The 15,394-nt window shown below is 38.5% G+C and overlaps 1 protein-coding gene across 2 annotated transcripts in view; it reads right to left on the reverse strand.

Annotated features, from left to right (window-relative positions):
• LOC122801105 (major facilitator superfamily domain-containing protein 8-like) overlaps positions 1-15,394 on the reverse strand; it is a 1,359,614-nt gene that overhangs the window by 1,126,656 nt on the left and 217,564 nt on the right. The window lies entirely within an intron of this gene.

The raw sequence follows: 15,394 nt of genomic DNA on the forward strand, positions 1-15,394 counted from the left end.
GAGGCATCAATTAGAGCTTAAAGCAGACTGCCAGTATATGATTTATGACTGTAAGACTTTCGGCTTTTCCCAGATAGGGGTCGCCACAGCGGAACTCCAGTCTGCTCATGACTGGCAGTGGATTTTTATGATGCCGAGTTGCCAGCCCAATGACCATCCTTCAACAAAGGCACGCCCATTCACGCTTGCACCTACCTGCATGTTTTTAACATCACTCGACAGTGGGGAGAACATGCAGACTCCACACAGAAGGCACTCCAGCTGAGAATCGAACGGGAGAAGCTCTTGCTATGAGGTGACAATGCTAACCGCTGCACCACCGTAATTCAGTTTGGAAAGAAGTTAATTTATTCTTACAGGCATTATTCACTAATAACTTTATATTAAACAAATCTTTAATACTCTTCAACATACCAATTCCGTCATGTGTCAAGAAAAATTACTATCCTCCTCTTTGGAGCCTTTTGACTTTTGTGAGAAAAGTAATTACAAAAAATTAGAATAAAATCTTTACACCCTCAATGAAGGAATTTATGAACATTGTAACTGAAACCTTTCAACTAGAGATATATCGATTAAAGGAAGAACCACCAGAACAACGCCAGCACTTAAGCCATGGTTCAAACTCAAGAAACTGTTAAACAACACCTAATCACTAAAATAAATAATAACCAACAAGATGATTATAAATATCATTCCTCTTATATGTGTAGACACTTTGTAAACAGCTGAAGTTGTCACTGTCACTTTTTATTATTTAATGAAATATTTGTTTTTATTTAATAATGTAAAATGCATGCTTATGGTTATTACCTTTTTGATATTAACATATTCATTAATAACACATTTTTGAGGGGAAAAAAGGTAGAGGGTCTGATAATAGTGTATTTTCTGGGAACAAGAATCCCAGAAGTACTAATATAATACTGCAAATGCAACTTAACAATGAAGAATCTTGAAAATTAAAGAATGTTAAAGTGCCATAGTGCAAACTAAAGAAGCACTAACATCAAAATAATCTATTCAAAAAATGTGTTTGATAGGCTTTTCACAATAAATGTATGCTTCAAGTTCCATTGAAGTAAACAGATATTCTGCCAGGCATCATGAAATATATCCAGTATTGTTATTGCTGGTCATCCTGGATAGGTCATACCAGACAACCACATTATGGAAAGTAGCTGCATAAGTTTTAGCAACCAATCCCTGAACTAACTGTGTAGGACAAATAGTATAACTCTGCTCTCCTTAAGACACCTGCCAGGTCCTCTCTGTGAGCACCATCTTCAACAGCCATTACCACAAATCTACTGCAACACAAAATGGCAGACTGAGAATAATGCCCATACGGGACTTAGAATCACTACTACATTGTCTTTAATCAAAATATAATGTGCAAGTAAAGACATAGCAGTGTGTGTGTGTGTGTGTGTGTGTGTGTGTATATATATATATATATATATATATATATATATATATATATATATATATATATGGGTCCCATTTAGATGATCGAAGTCTTAGAACTTCAACTTTCATATGGTCAACACCACATGATTGAAGTTTTAAGACTTTGAACGTTCTAAACATAGATCTCCATACAGCTTGGAATGGGAAATTGTCCCTTTTCCTCACTCTAGTGCGATCTCATGGTATATTTAAGTAGCAGGGGTTGTGGAGGTGCAGGGGTGTTTGTACCCCTGTGGAAATGTCCAGGATTTTTTTTTTTTTGTTTTTGTTTTTTTTTTAGCTGTTCAAAGTCTATATATATATACATGCATACACACACACACATATACACATACACACAAGTACTTCATATTATAGAAGATGTAAAACTAAAAGCAAAGAATGTTTAGGCATATGAACATGTACCAAAGCTTTAAAATACAACCATCTTAACCTGTTGTGACTAACCTTACTAATGTTACTAATAAGAAGTGCATTGTTTCACATGCAAGTAGTGGTGTGAGTTCTCAATGAAAAAAACTCAGATTTTCCACAATGTAAGTCCCACATCAATTCATGTGTTTTTGCAAAGATGCTATATTCTGCTACAACACTCACCCGCCTAAACCATATGCACCGACTCAGAACAGCTGAAAAACTAAATATTCCCTCTTTCTCCAAAGTTGTATGACCCCAGAATTGTAGTACATTTGGTCCAGAATTCCTGGAGATGCATTTCAGGACAGAATACAGCTTGTGATACACAGAGAGAATGTACTATACTGCAACAACAGAAATGAAAATCTTAGTAGATATGTGGCTTAAGTAGGCAAAAAGTTGTGCTTAAAGGAGCTGGATTAGGCTGAAAAGAAGTGAAGCAGACTGACATAACTGAGAGAATACAAAATGACAAGGGAGTGGTCTTGCATCTCTGAGTAAAATTCGCAAGAATGTGCATAACTATGGCAGTTAGTAATGTGAGCAGCTGCTGGTGGATGCAGACTGCCAGTGTATTATTCATGGAAAGTAATTATAATAGATGTGATAGACCAGCCAACAGGTGTCCATTAAACTGGGCATCTTATTGTTTCCATGAAGTGTGGGAGAAGACTACAGCCAGTTGCAGAAAGAGATAATAGCAAGTGGAAAAACATGCAATGATGTGAGGTAGTGTCATCTATCCCAGCATAGCTAGCTGGAGTTTTGTAAAGAATTTTATGCCATTTGTATATCAAACTGATTTGTACAGCTGGTTGTGTTAAAAATGTATTTGTAAAGCTGATGTGTTCAAAATATATCAAGAGTGGGTCCTGCTGGACATAAAAGAAATATACATTTATATCAGATTGTACTGTTGTAACTGAGGAAATGTATACATGTTAACAGATGATGCTGGAAGGGAAAGGGTTAAGCTCAGCTCAGCTTACTTTTAAGAAAAATAGCCAGAAATTAAGTAACTTGGTTTAGGCCATAAAGATTTTATCTCACAAGCCTGAATGCAGCCAGAGACGCAATGTCTGGGAAAGGCCCGGGCTCTTATTGTCCTTAGTGGTGAACTAATTGTTACCCTTTGGTGCCAGCTAATGGCTAGTTTCTACAGGGGTGATGAAAGGACTGGAATTGTTTTAGGATCTCCAGAATCTGTAATAAGCATTAGCAAAATCCTAGGTGGGTATTGTGACACATCTGTGCCATATCTTGGTTTAGCTTCTATTCAAGAGGATAGTGTGGGAATCACAGAGTAAGTTGAAATTATTTTTAGATATTAGTGAGAGATGAGACAGTGACACTCAACACTCCGTCTTGGACCTGATAAAGACACTCATCCAACTTCATCTTGCCTTGCTTTTGTAAGTAACTTAACTAGGGAACAGTAATTCTTCAGTTCAGAAAATGCAGTAAGATTTGTTAAATATTGTTTTTCTGCATCTGTCTGAATTTTTACAGCTGTGTTGTTTTTATATTTCCTGTGAACTGAAACTCTGGTGTTTATTGTAAATAGATATTCGGTATTTTCATGTTTTTTATTTTATTATTTATTATTAAATATATCTAAACCTTTCATTGTGGCTGGTCTTTTAGCCCCTTGGTTAATACTACCATTTGTATAAGTATTACATTTGCAAAAATTAATTGGATATCTTGGTAAGAGCCTAGTAGCTGGCTAGTGGCAGTGAATCTACCTTATAGTCCTGTAGGTGGCAGAGCTGGTAAATGTGTGCCAGCCTTTCCCAGGTGGGTGGGGGAGTGTGTGTGTGTGTGTGTGTGTGTGTGTGTGTGTGTGTGTGTGTGTGTGTGTGTGTGTGTGTGTGTGTGTGTGTGTGTGTGTGTGTGTGTGTGTGTGTGTGTGTGTGTGTGAAAATCTAATCTCAAAGAATGTATGTATCAACTGCTTGGAACAGGGATACAGAGCACTGATTTCTGCAGAGAAAGGTGAAGTCTTATTTGGGGCCTGGACAAGAAAACCCAGCCCCAGGTCTGGAGTGTGCTCCCTGTGTGCTCTTAAGGGAAATTGTGCTTTGTGCAGACAGCTGCATAAGTGAACGTTCCCCACTAGTGTCAGTAATGAGGATTGAGGCTCCTTGATTAATTGCCCAGGGGAGGGATGTCACAGGCATATGGAACACAGCAAGGTAATGCAGGGGAAAGTTAGGGTATATTTTTTAGGTTTGTTTATATGAAGATTGAGTTGAAGAGGTGAGGAATGAAAGTCATGACTGAGGAAGGAAACAGGGAGTGTAGACAGCAGGGGCAAATAGACACACATGGAACAGTACTGTTGAATAGAGATTGATGTGCAAATACAAATGGGGAAACATGGGACACAAATACAAAAAAACAGAGGAGATAATTGCCTGGGGTAGTGTGGGATACAGGTAGCATGGCAGCAGATGACTAGTTAGAGAGGTATTACTAAGGTCAGTAGAGTTCCTGGATCCATGTGGCCAGAGTTATTATCCACAGCCATCTCTGGGGGCTAGGTACTCCAATAAGTTTGAAACCTGTTGTGGGAATGGATGATGCATTGCAACCAGTGAGGCACTGCATTGTCAACAACCACCTCCACTATATCACAAACTCCAGCCGTGGTTTGTCTTAGACAGACAAGACAGACAACTAGGGTGGGCTACTTACCTGAAAGAACTCTCCCTCCCCAATGATTCACTATGTCTCTGCTCTCCAGCACTGGCTGGAGCCTTCACCAAGGTGGCAGTAGGTGGTGAAAGACTGATGCATCTGCAGCTCAGACAGACCATAATAACCCGATGAAAGGAGATACAAAGGTAAGTGCATTGTCAGTGATGAGAAGCTATAGCTGTAACACCATGAAAAGTACAAGAATGGAAAGGGGACTCCACTGTGCTAGTTAATATTTCAGTCTCCAGCAATAGCTGTCAGAGCTGAAAGACAAAAAGGATATACACACCATCAAGATCACATACAAGTGTGAATGAGGTGCAGAATAATCTGCAATGTTACAGCTCTATGTATTATGCAGGCAAGCAAGAGGAAGCCTGAAATGGTGTCTACAGCTCCATATGGATACTACATTACCATGTACATATGCAGTTAGGCGGAAGCAGGAGTGTGCGCTCACAGCTAGGACACCAATCAATACTACCATATACATAGGAACAATGGAGCAGAATCAGCTACTCTAACAGTTATTTGTAATGAAAAGGTGGCATGAAATGGTAGCCACCCCCAGGAGTACATCCATGTGTTCTAAATGAAAAAAAACAACACATTACCATAACACCATAGCTATCAGCTACAACACACAGAATGTACATGCATAGTCACTCCAAGCAACCAAATTAATATAGCTTGTGTTCTATCAGAAGAAAGAAACTATATTAGAAACAGTGAGCCTGGAGATCTTCAGGGAAGGACAGGTCACTATACTGGTGCCAGCATTGCTGACCAGTATTGTTACTGCTGGTCATCCTGGATAGGTCATACCAGACATCCACATTATGGAAAGTAGCTGCATACGTTTTAGCAATCAGCTCCTGAACTAACTGTGTAGGACAAATAGTATAATTCTGTGTCCTTAACATACCAGCCAGGTACTCTCTGTGAGGCACTCTCATCAACATGCAATACCACAAATCTACTGCAACACAAAATGGCAGACTGAGAATAATATCAGTATGGGACTTAGAATCACTACTAGTGCACCTTACTACTGTGACTTAATACATGCTGTGTGTGTGTGTGTGTGTGTGTGTGTGTGTGTGTGTGTGTGTGTGTGTGTGTGTGTGTGTGTGTGTGTATATATATATATATATATATATATATATATATATATATATATATATATATATATATAAACAAAGAAAGCAGGGAAAAGTGGCAAAAGTAAACTGATAACCAAAAATAAGGCACTGGAAAGTTCACCAGAATAAAATCCAATGTTTTATTGATAGCACACGATATTAAAAAACGTAAAACACATCCAGAACGCATTAACTGTATCACTGCGTTTTCATCACAAAAAACTTCTTCATATGAGCATACCAACTTCTGAAACCCCTATATATACAGAAACATCCCCAATTAATCAATTAACAAACTATTATACTTTTAAAAACACAGTGCAAAAAAACTATATACACAAACAATGAAACACAATAAATACAGAAGTGCATAGAAAATCATTTGTTGGTCAAGCAGGAATCTTGTAAAAAGCATACATTATTTGCAATTTGTAAAAACTTATAAACAAAACATGTTTAAAAATATAAAACCTATTTAAAACACTTGTGTAGGTCATACAAAATGTGAATTTTCAGGACCTTGAAAATATTCAAACATCGGAGAGGTCAGGTGATAATGGGTACAACAGTGCTTTGATCATTACTTATGACGGGGATACTGGGTTGGCCAGAAACATTATAGAAAGAGAATGTAACAGATTTGCTAGTACATCAGACCTGCAGTATATATTTGATAAACCTTTTAAGTGTATTTACAAAAGGGGACGCTGTATTAAAAACATTTTGGAGAATACTACCCCTAGGACAGGTGTTCACCTTTCTAACAGAAGGGGCACACACAAGTGTAGTTGTTGTGCCCAATGCCCTTATGTCAAAGTTGGAGATGGTTCATCTGAAAAGTAGAGACATACTTATTAAGGCAAATGGTTTTGCTAATTGCAATACTAATGGAATTATTTATTTAGCCTTGTGTGACAAATGTGAAGCATTCCATATAGACAAAAAACTGAGAGAAAATTAAAGTCAAGAATGAATGAACACAGGTACGATATAAAAAGGATGAACAGTAACAATTCTCTGTATAAACATACTCTGAACTGTGCAGGAGCTGATTTTCATTTTTATTTAATAGAAATATTGTCCATTGATCCTAGGGGTGGCCCTTGGGAAACACACCTAGAATACAGGGAACTGTACTGGCAACTAGTTCTTGAAGCTACTAGGTATCCTGGTTTGAATGAGATGGTTTCATTGAAGCCAGTCTTAAACCTTAGGTCAGCTAAACTTTAAATTATGTGGCTTTCCAGCAGATGGTGCTGTTTCACATTTTGTATGACCTACACAACAGTGTTTTAAATGTGTTTTTAAAAAAGTTTTATATTTTTAAACATTTTTTGTTTATAAGTTTTTACAAATTGTAAATAATGCATGTTTTTTTACAAGATTCCTGCTTGACCAACAAATGATTTTCTATGCACTTCTGTATTTATTGTGTTTCATTGTTTGTGTATATAGTTTTTCTGCACTCTTTTTAAAAGTATAATAGTTTGTTAATTGATTAATTGGGGATGTTTCTGTATATAAAGGGGTTTCAAAAGTTGGTATGCTCATCTGAAGAAGTTTTTGTGACAAAAACGCTGTGATACAGTTAATGTGTTCTGGATGTGTTTTATGTTTTTTAATATTGTGTGCGATCAATAAATCAGTGGATTTTATTCTGGTGAACCTTCCAGTGCCTTTTATATATATATATATATATATATATATATATATATATATATATATATATATATACACACACACACACACACACACACACACACATGCATACATATATATATATATATATATATATATATATATATATATATATATATATACACACATACATACACACACACACACGCACACACAGCCTACCTGTACAAGCAGGTTTGTATGACAAGCCAGTAATAAGCAGCGAAATGTGTCAAAATCTTAAGCTGTCTATGCATTTCTGTGATAGAGAGATTTATAGACAATGGTAGATTCTATCTTCATTTGCAGACACACATACATAAAATCATCTTTTTTTTTGGTTTATCTGCCATGTCTGGTGACAAAATGCACAAGTAAACAGCAACATATGTATCAAAGCAATGTGAAGCACCATTAGACAGCAGCACACAAGAAGCAGTTCCATAAGACAGATCCCGGGGGGGGGGGGTACGCAGTGGTCTATAGAACTATGGTACCTACTATACTGTGATATGGAGTAATGCAACATCATCATATCCCTATGAACACTAACCTGTGAATAGCCTTTTGTAATAGTAATATATGCATGTTTGTACTTCTGTTCAGTACTATGCATGCCTGCACCTGCACCTCTAGACTTAGAACTGTATCCAAGGGATAGCAACCCTCTCTTCAAGTCCGCCACAGTTGGTATTACACCACCATTACATTTCTGTGTGCCCATTTATGCGACTAACAACAACACTACTAGAAGTGCAGCTGCACTGGTAATCAGCACTTTGTTGGCCAGCTACAGACAGCTGTGAACATCCCAAGGACTGCTCCCCCCTTTCCTGCCTACCCTTAAGTTACTGTACTAATCTACCACAGTTATACCTGATGAGAACTTGTATACATGACACCTTAAGCACGATATTCCTACACTCATGTGCCCTTGTGCTACCATTCCTAATTGTCCTATCCCATACAGCTCACAGTGGCCTACCATGTGTCAAAAGCTGCAGTCATAACCCTGCAAAGGTCCACTCCTACCACTACAACTTGACAATCCATGGATTATCACAATACCACCATATCTGTGTCCCCAACCATCTACCTATCATTGTCCAACTTTGTCTTCTAATGATTAAATATGCATGACAGTATTCATCTACCAAATGTGTACATTGTCTTCCAAAGTTGGTAAGAGTTAAGCAAGTCCATCCCAGATGAGAAAAAAGTCTGACTATAGTCACTCAGTGTCCCTAGGTGAAGTCTCCTTGTAAGAGAGAATGCCTATCAACCTTCTATGGGTCTATGTGTTGGATGCAGTGGTCCAGAATGGCAATGCCATGGATCGGAGGAACTGCACATCATAATGTTGGATTTGTATGAATGACATAAGGCATTCCAGAAGGCATGCAACACAACAGAAAGGACAGAAACTGAAGTGATGCTGCCACCTCCTACAACCCCCACAGATGAGTCATTCTTGACATCCCCCCCATGGAGATAAGTAAACGGCTATCATAGTGGGAGGTTTGCACATGTGTTCTGGTAATGGCCAGACACTGCCTATCTCACAAGGATACTAAACAGATTAGTAGTTATACTGCATATAAATATATAGTGACTTTGCCCAGACAGCATCAGGGAGCATACATTGTACTATGTGGTCTATAGGTACATGATATGTTCAGACTTAGAGGACTGACAGCACAGTTAAGTGTATGGTAATCATCTGCATGCATTTGCCTTTTATTTGTCTGAACACTGCAGGGCATCACAGCTGGCTGGACAGGCACTGCCACTCTGATATTTCATGTACTGTGTTATTCACAAGACAGGACACTGCTATGGGTTGCTTGTAGAGCCTGGGATAGGAAGCAGGCTGAGGTCAGCAACTCAGGGTCTAGTGATGATGCTGACACAGAAATCTAAGCCACAGTCTCAAGACACACTGACACTATCTCCTTCCTTGGTGGTCCTAGATTCATTGCCCACAGTACCACACACATGATAGCCTACAGGATGAAGAGCATGAGTGGCAACCATACCTATCAAGCTTAGCTCTCCTGTGAATGAAAGCATTACCACTGCTACCTCTGGGGCTGTGGTGGCAGACTAGAGCACCAGATCTTAGGGATATTGCTCATAAGGCAGGCTACCAGTAGTTTAACTCATTACATCTGAGTGACGCCTCCAGGTGCATCTGCAGTTACCTCCTACTGCTCCTCTAGGCGTCAAATATTGCTTGTTCATATTTGCATTAATAATTCCAAAACCATGCCCTATACGAGATTTTAGAATATTTTATCTTGAAGCATACATGATGGCAAACATAATTGTATTGATATTTGACCTATGTCAATGAGTATTTGTTAGAATTGTAAAGTGATAACTTTATTTTTTAAAGACTCAAGCCATGCCCACTAGGAGTTAAAGGTACATAATCAAAAGAGCTGTACTGGAGGGAATGAGATGGTGGTCATTATCATAACGGGTCCCATTTATGCAGGTTGCATTAGGCAGCACACAACATATGCGCAGGAATGTAATCTTGATACAGTCTGTAGCTGTACCCACCATCCTAGAGGTGATTTTTGTGGTAAGTGTCACTGGGAGGATGTTGCACAGGTCATCATAAGAAGAAACAGTGTCTAGGTTGATGAGCAGATTCATATGGTCTACAGTGGCACACATTGCATCCATGGCCACCTCCATGCAAATATTAGTCATTGTGATACATCCTCTTCCTGGAAAACAAAGGAAAGATTATAGAATACTGATGACCCTGCTCCCCATGACCCACTTCTCTGTCTCCATTAATTAGTAGCCCAATAACCCAGGTTCTGAAGACAGCCATGTGTCCATGACAGCTGTGGTCTTCATCACTCCTTATGTGGTGTATGTAGGGATGTTGAATGTGTAGTGTGATCCAACTATACACTGCCCAGAAAACCTGTTCAGAATACTACATGCATCCACAGTGTGATACCTCTCTGTCACTATGTACAAATCACTACCCCATAGCAGTAGACTAGACATTGCTGGTTAACCTGTGCTACCATATATATTATGTTCAGTTTCTTCTGCAAAAGGAATGGCAACTGGATACCATTTGCCATCTTAAATGTTGCTGCCAGTGGATGTTGCTATGGCTTCTGGTGGTGCGGTGTGACAGACCTCACAGTGACAGCCAGGCTGCCTGCTTTCTTAGGCTCATATTATGCAGCATGTCATAAGCAGATGAAAAGCAGTCTGAGGGGCACACTGCAATGTCCCCAGATGTATCTAGATAGCAGAACCAAGCTTCAGTGGGCCATAGCACTTATGCATCTGTACTATGTTCATCATCACACTGCCTCAGTGGCATAAGGTAAATTCCCAAAACGTGCCCAACCTGGGAGAGGAAGGACAAGAATCCAGAAGACCCTGGAAAATGGTCCTCACAAAACCTGCTCTGGAACTTGTGAAATAATCCAGTTTGTATTACTTTGCAAAGGTGTGAACAGAGGACCAAGTTGCTGCCTCTAAAAATGTAGTTAGAGTACACCCTTTCCAATATGCAACTGAAGAGCATAAGGCTCTGATGGAGTGTGCCTTAACTTTGTCTGGAATAGATTTACCATGTTGTGAGTAGCAAAAAACAACAGAGGACAACCAATGAGTAATAATTTATTTAGAAAGAGGTTGACCCCTTCTTAGCTCCAGAATAGGAAATAAACATCTGTTCAGCATTCCTTAAGGGTTTACTTCTGTCACAGTAGTACCCAAGCTATCTGTAAACATCCACGGTATGTAGAATCTACTCTTCCTTGTTTTTAGGTTCCAGAAAGAAATAAGAAATTGATTCAGGGTAAATTCAGAAACAATTTTGCCCATGAAAAAAGGATTAGTGTGTATAACAACCCTATCCTTGTGGGGAATCAGATAAAGTTGGCCCACCGTGAGCATTTGCAGCTGAGAGACTGACCTTGCAGATGCCAGAGCAATAATCAAAACATTTTTCCAAGTGACGTACCTCAAATTAGCCTGAAAAGCAGGTTAAAAAGGAGTTAAGGACAATGTTTCAATAAAAAGTTGAAATCCCAGAGAAAGATGAATTTGTTTTTGAGGGGGGTCTCACATGCAACACTCCTATCATAAAGTGTTTCACCACAAAAAGATCCATGGGCAGACAAGCTAACATGGTCACAAGATGCACCATGATAGGTGCATAAGATAAACCAGAGATGAGCAATTCACACAAATATTAGAAAACCAAAGGGGTAGACACCACACTGGACCCTCTGATATCAGTTATACACCATCTAGAAAACCTCTTCTACTGGTAAATATAAGATCTTCTAGTTGCAGGTTTTCTTTCCTCCTTCAATACCTGCTGCACATCCTCATGGCACAAGTGCCTAAAAAGTATCAAGATAGAGCAATTTCTACTTTTAGCCTGGGTGATTCGAAGTTGAGGTGCACCAGTTGCCCATGCCACTGTGTGAGAAGATCCAAAGTGTGAGTAAGCTTGTGGCAATTGCCCTTGGCCAATTCAGTTAGAGGGAATAATAGCTTTACCAGGGCCAAAAGGGGGTCACCCTAATGATCTTTGGTAATTCTTTCTGAATCTTCAGATGCATCTTGAGTATTGGTGGAAAGAGTGGAAATGGATAAAGGAGCTTTCCTAGCCAAGAGAACTAGAATGCTTTTGTCCTCCAAGCAAGGCTGCAAGGATGATTCATACAGAATTTTTGCAAATGTCTAAACTGAAAGGAGGCAAACAGATCTTTTTGAAGTGTTCCCCACAAGTTGACCAAATCCAGGCAGACCTCTGTCCACAGTTTCCAATCATGAGGGCCAAGCAGGGATCTGCTTTGTCTGTGCGCAACTAGATTTACTCTGATAGACTGTATGAAGCCTGAATCATCAGAAAATGCTGTAATGCTAGCTTTGCCAACCTGCAAAGAAGGTATGACCTTTTACCACCCTGTTTGTTCAGGTACCACATGACTGTGATGTCATCTGTGACCAATAAACCAAGACTTTGATTCCATAAGTTTTGGAAAACTTTTAAGGTCCGAGTCACTGCTAATATTTCTTTGATATTTATGTGTTTTGTATCTTCTGAAGAACCCCATTCTCCTTGCAATTGAATTGCCCTGTACACTGTTCCCCATGCAACATCTGACAAATCCATCTAGACTGATTGAATTAGGGTCTGAAAGAAGTGCATGTCTGGACTGAGAGACATCTACCCCTCTATCATTGTAACTCATGTTTCACAAAATACAACACAGGTACCTGGAACTCCAATGGAAGCTGGTGCTGGTCCAACAATTTTTTTTAAGTAGGATTGAATCTTTCTCATGTGATGTTTGGCCAATGGTGTCATGAGGATTACTGATGCCATAAGGCCTAGAATTTTGAGAAACTCTCTTGTGGAGGCATTTTCTTGGAGAGAAATTCTTGAAAATGTTCTAAACCATCAGGACTAGGTCTTCTGGAAGAAAAGTCATACTTTTTTGTGTGTCCATCATACACTCCATGAAGAAAATTCTTTGTGAGGGTGTGAAACAGGGCAATTGTAGGTGAAACTTGATGTTGGGGGCAACTGACATGTGATAAGCATCCTTCAGAAATAAAGTCACCATAAAACAGTGGTCAGGAAGAAGTTGTAGGACCAAGTCTATTAAATCTGGGCACTTTCAGAAAGGTAAACAAATACAGCTTCTTTTTGGTACAAAAAAGATTTTGGTGTAAAATCATTTTCTTTTTCTGTGGTGCAGGAATTGGTTCTATATCTCCTGCTTTCAACTTGTGAAGGAGTACTGGAGAGAGTAGACATGCGTAATCTGAAGAGTGCGGGGGGGGTACCTGAAGGGAAGTGGATTTCCTGACCATTGCCAAGAGTATTCTCACTGAATGATTCACAGCACCCATTTGTCTGAGATTATTATGAGTTTTTTTTCTTTTTAGCTGCAACTGGATTTGATTGGGCAGTGGGGCAGCCATACCAAGATCTATCAAGTCAGGGGTTAAAAAAAACACCAGCAGAATAACACACTAACACTATTGAGGGCTAACTAAGAACAGCAAAAATAGAAAATATAAACTATGTTCTCACATACAAAATGGGTTAAACTTTGTAAAATATAGTAGAAGCATTTTAAACAATGATAAGCCTTGTTCTACAATCTGCACAGTGTAGTAAAATAACACATACAGTCACGGTATCAAGTAAAATTCACTTGTCCATATAGTGAAAAAATTAAATATATACCCTTAAATAGAATGAAATAAAACTTTTATAAGACAGTTAATAAGCATTTACTTAAGAGATTCCCTTGTCAGAAAAGAAGAAATCTCCACTGAAAATGCAAATAATCTAAGATAAAAACACAATTTAATGACAAAAACAGGCATAGCAGTGTTAAACCAGTAGTAACTATCACAAAATAAAAACTCCAAACATTTTATAATATTCACATGCTTTATGGGCCCTGTATGTAGTCACGAGTTACGTAAACCATTTATTTGATGTAGTTCCTTTGATGTCATTTATTTGTTGGACAAAAGGGATGTGTCTTTTTCATTCACTATTTTATGTAGTAAGGTAAATGGTCATTCACAGTTCTGAAGATGTCTGAACTTACGGACGAAAGTGCTTAACTCTGAATGGTTCTATAATCATTATCCATTTATTTATTTTAAGTTTCAAGTGGCTTTAGTTTTCGTATTAAAGGCAAGAAACGAGCTCTGAGTTGGATGACTGACTTTTTGGTTATTTTTGTTCCTGTAGTAACTATCACAAATATGAAGATAAAAGTAAAAGAATGCAATATTCTCTTGTGAAAAACGTCAATACGAAGCAGATAAACAAGAGAAATATCACAGTTCTTGGCACCCTGCCAAGAAATAGTCCCTAATGTTAAACTAACGCCACAAAAATTCAGTGTCCTAGTACAAATTATAAAACAATTTAGAAAAACCCCATGAATGCTAAGAAGCAGTACTAAGCATACAAGCAGCACAGCAGTAACTCAGAATACCCAGAAGAATTAACAGCAGTAGTAAATACCAAGTATATTAAAATAAAAAAACACACACATCATTATTAGTAACAATAGTAGTAGTATTTAAGTAAAACAAAAAATAAAGAGGAAGAAAAGTTCCCAAAGGGATCTTATCTGAGCTCAAAGGCTATAATCCACCAAACCAAACTGCGGAGAAGATTCAACCATGTGAGTTGAACAGCTGGCATAAAAGATTGAATAACTGATTTTCTGTGACAGAAGTTAGGCTTCCCCTGATGGAAGGGGCTTTGTCAATCCCCTATCATAGGGAGTCAGAGGAGGGGATACTGAGCTCTGGAAAGCTGCCAGTATGGGTGTTTGCACAGAACCCGCATGCCCACATCCTACTGAAAGTATTAATGATGAACATCTGTGGTTTCTATGGAGAAACTAACTTGAATGTTATATTTGTGCCAAATATCTTTGTTTTCCATTTGCCTTAGTAATAACTCGCCTTTTTATCTCGCTTATCCAGTAGGGCTCCACACTGAATACAGCATTAATTTGTTTATTTATTTATTTATTTATACATGCATAATACAGTAGTACATTAACAGCAGCATTGGTTACCCATCTTAGAAAAACAGTGTAGTTCAATTTACAAAGATGTAAAATTGTACGTACTTCCTAATTAAATGTCTAATCATATAAGAAACATGCACAACAAGTACCTTCAATATGGTACTGTATAAAAGGGATGTGGTCTCTTTCAGTAGTTCACTCTCTGTCTGAGCCTCTCAGTAGATCTGTCTTCTATAACAGAAACAATCTCCAGCTTCCTCCTGGTGTTTTCCTCCAGGCTATTATTAATTTTCCATAGTTGCTGGTCCTATCATCAAATCCCCTTAGAAGAAGGGCAAACAATATCTATAGGCTTTTATTAGCCCTCTTTTTACACAACATTAACTGGATCATTAAGCACCTGTTCTAGCTAAGATACCAAAG

Source organism: Protopterus annectens, chromosome 4.part1 (genome assembly GCF_019279795.1).
Source record: "Protopterus annectens isolate FY-2018-M chromosome 4.part1, PAN1.0, whole genome shotgun sequence".
NCBI lineage: Eukaryota > Metazoa > Chordata > Ceratodontiformes > Protopteridae > Protopterus > Protopterus annectens.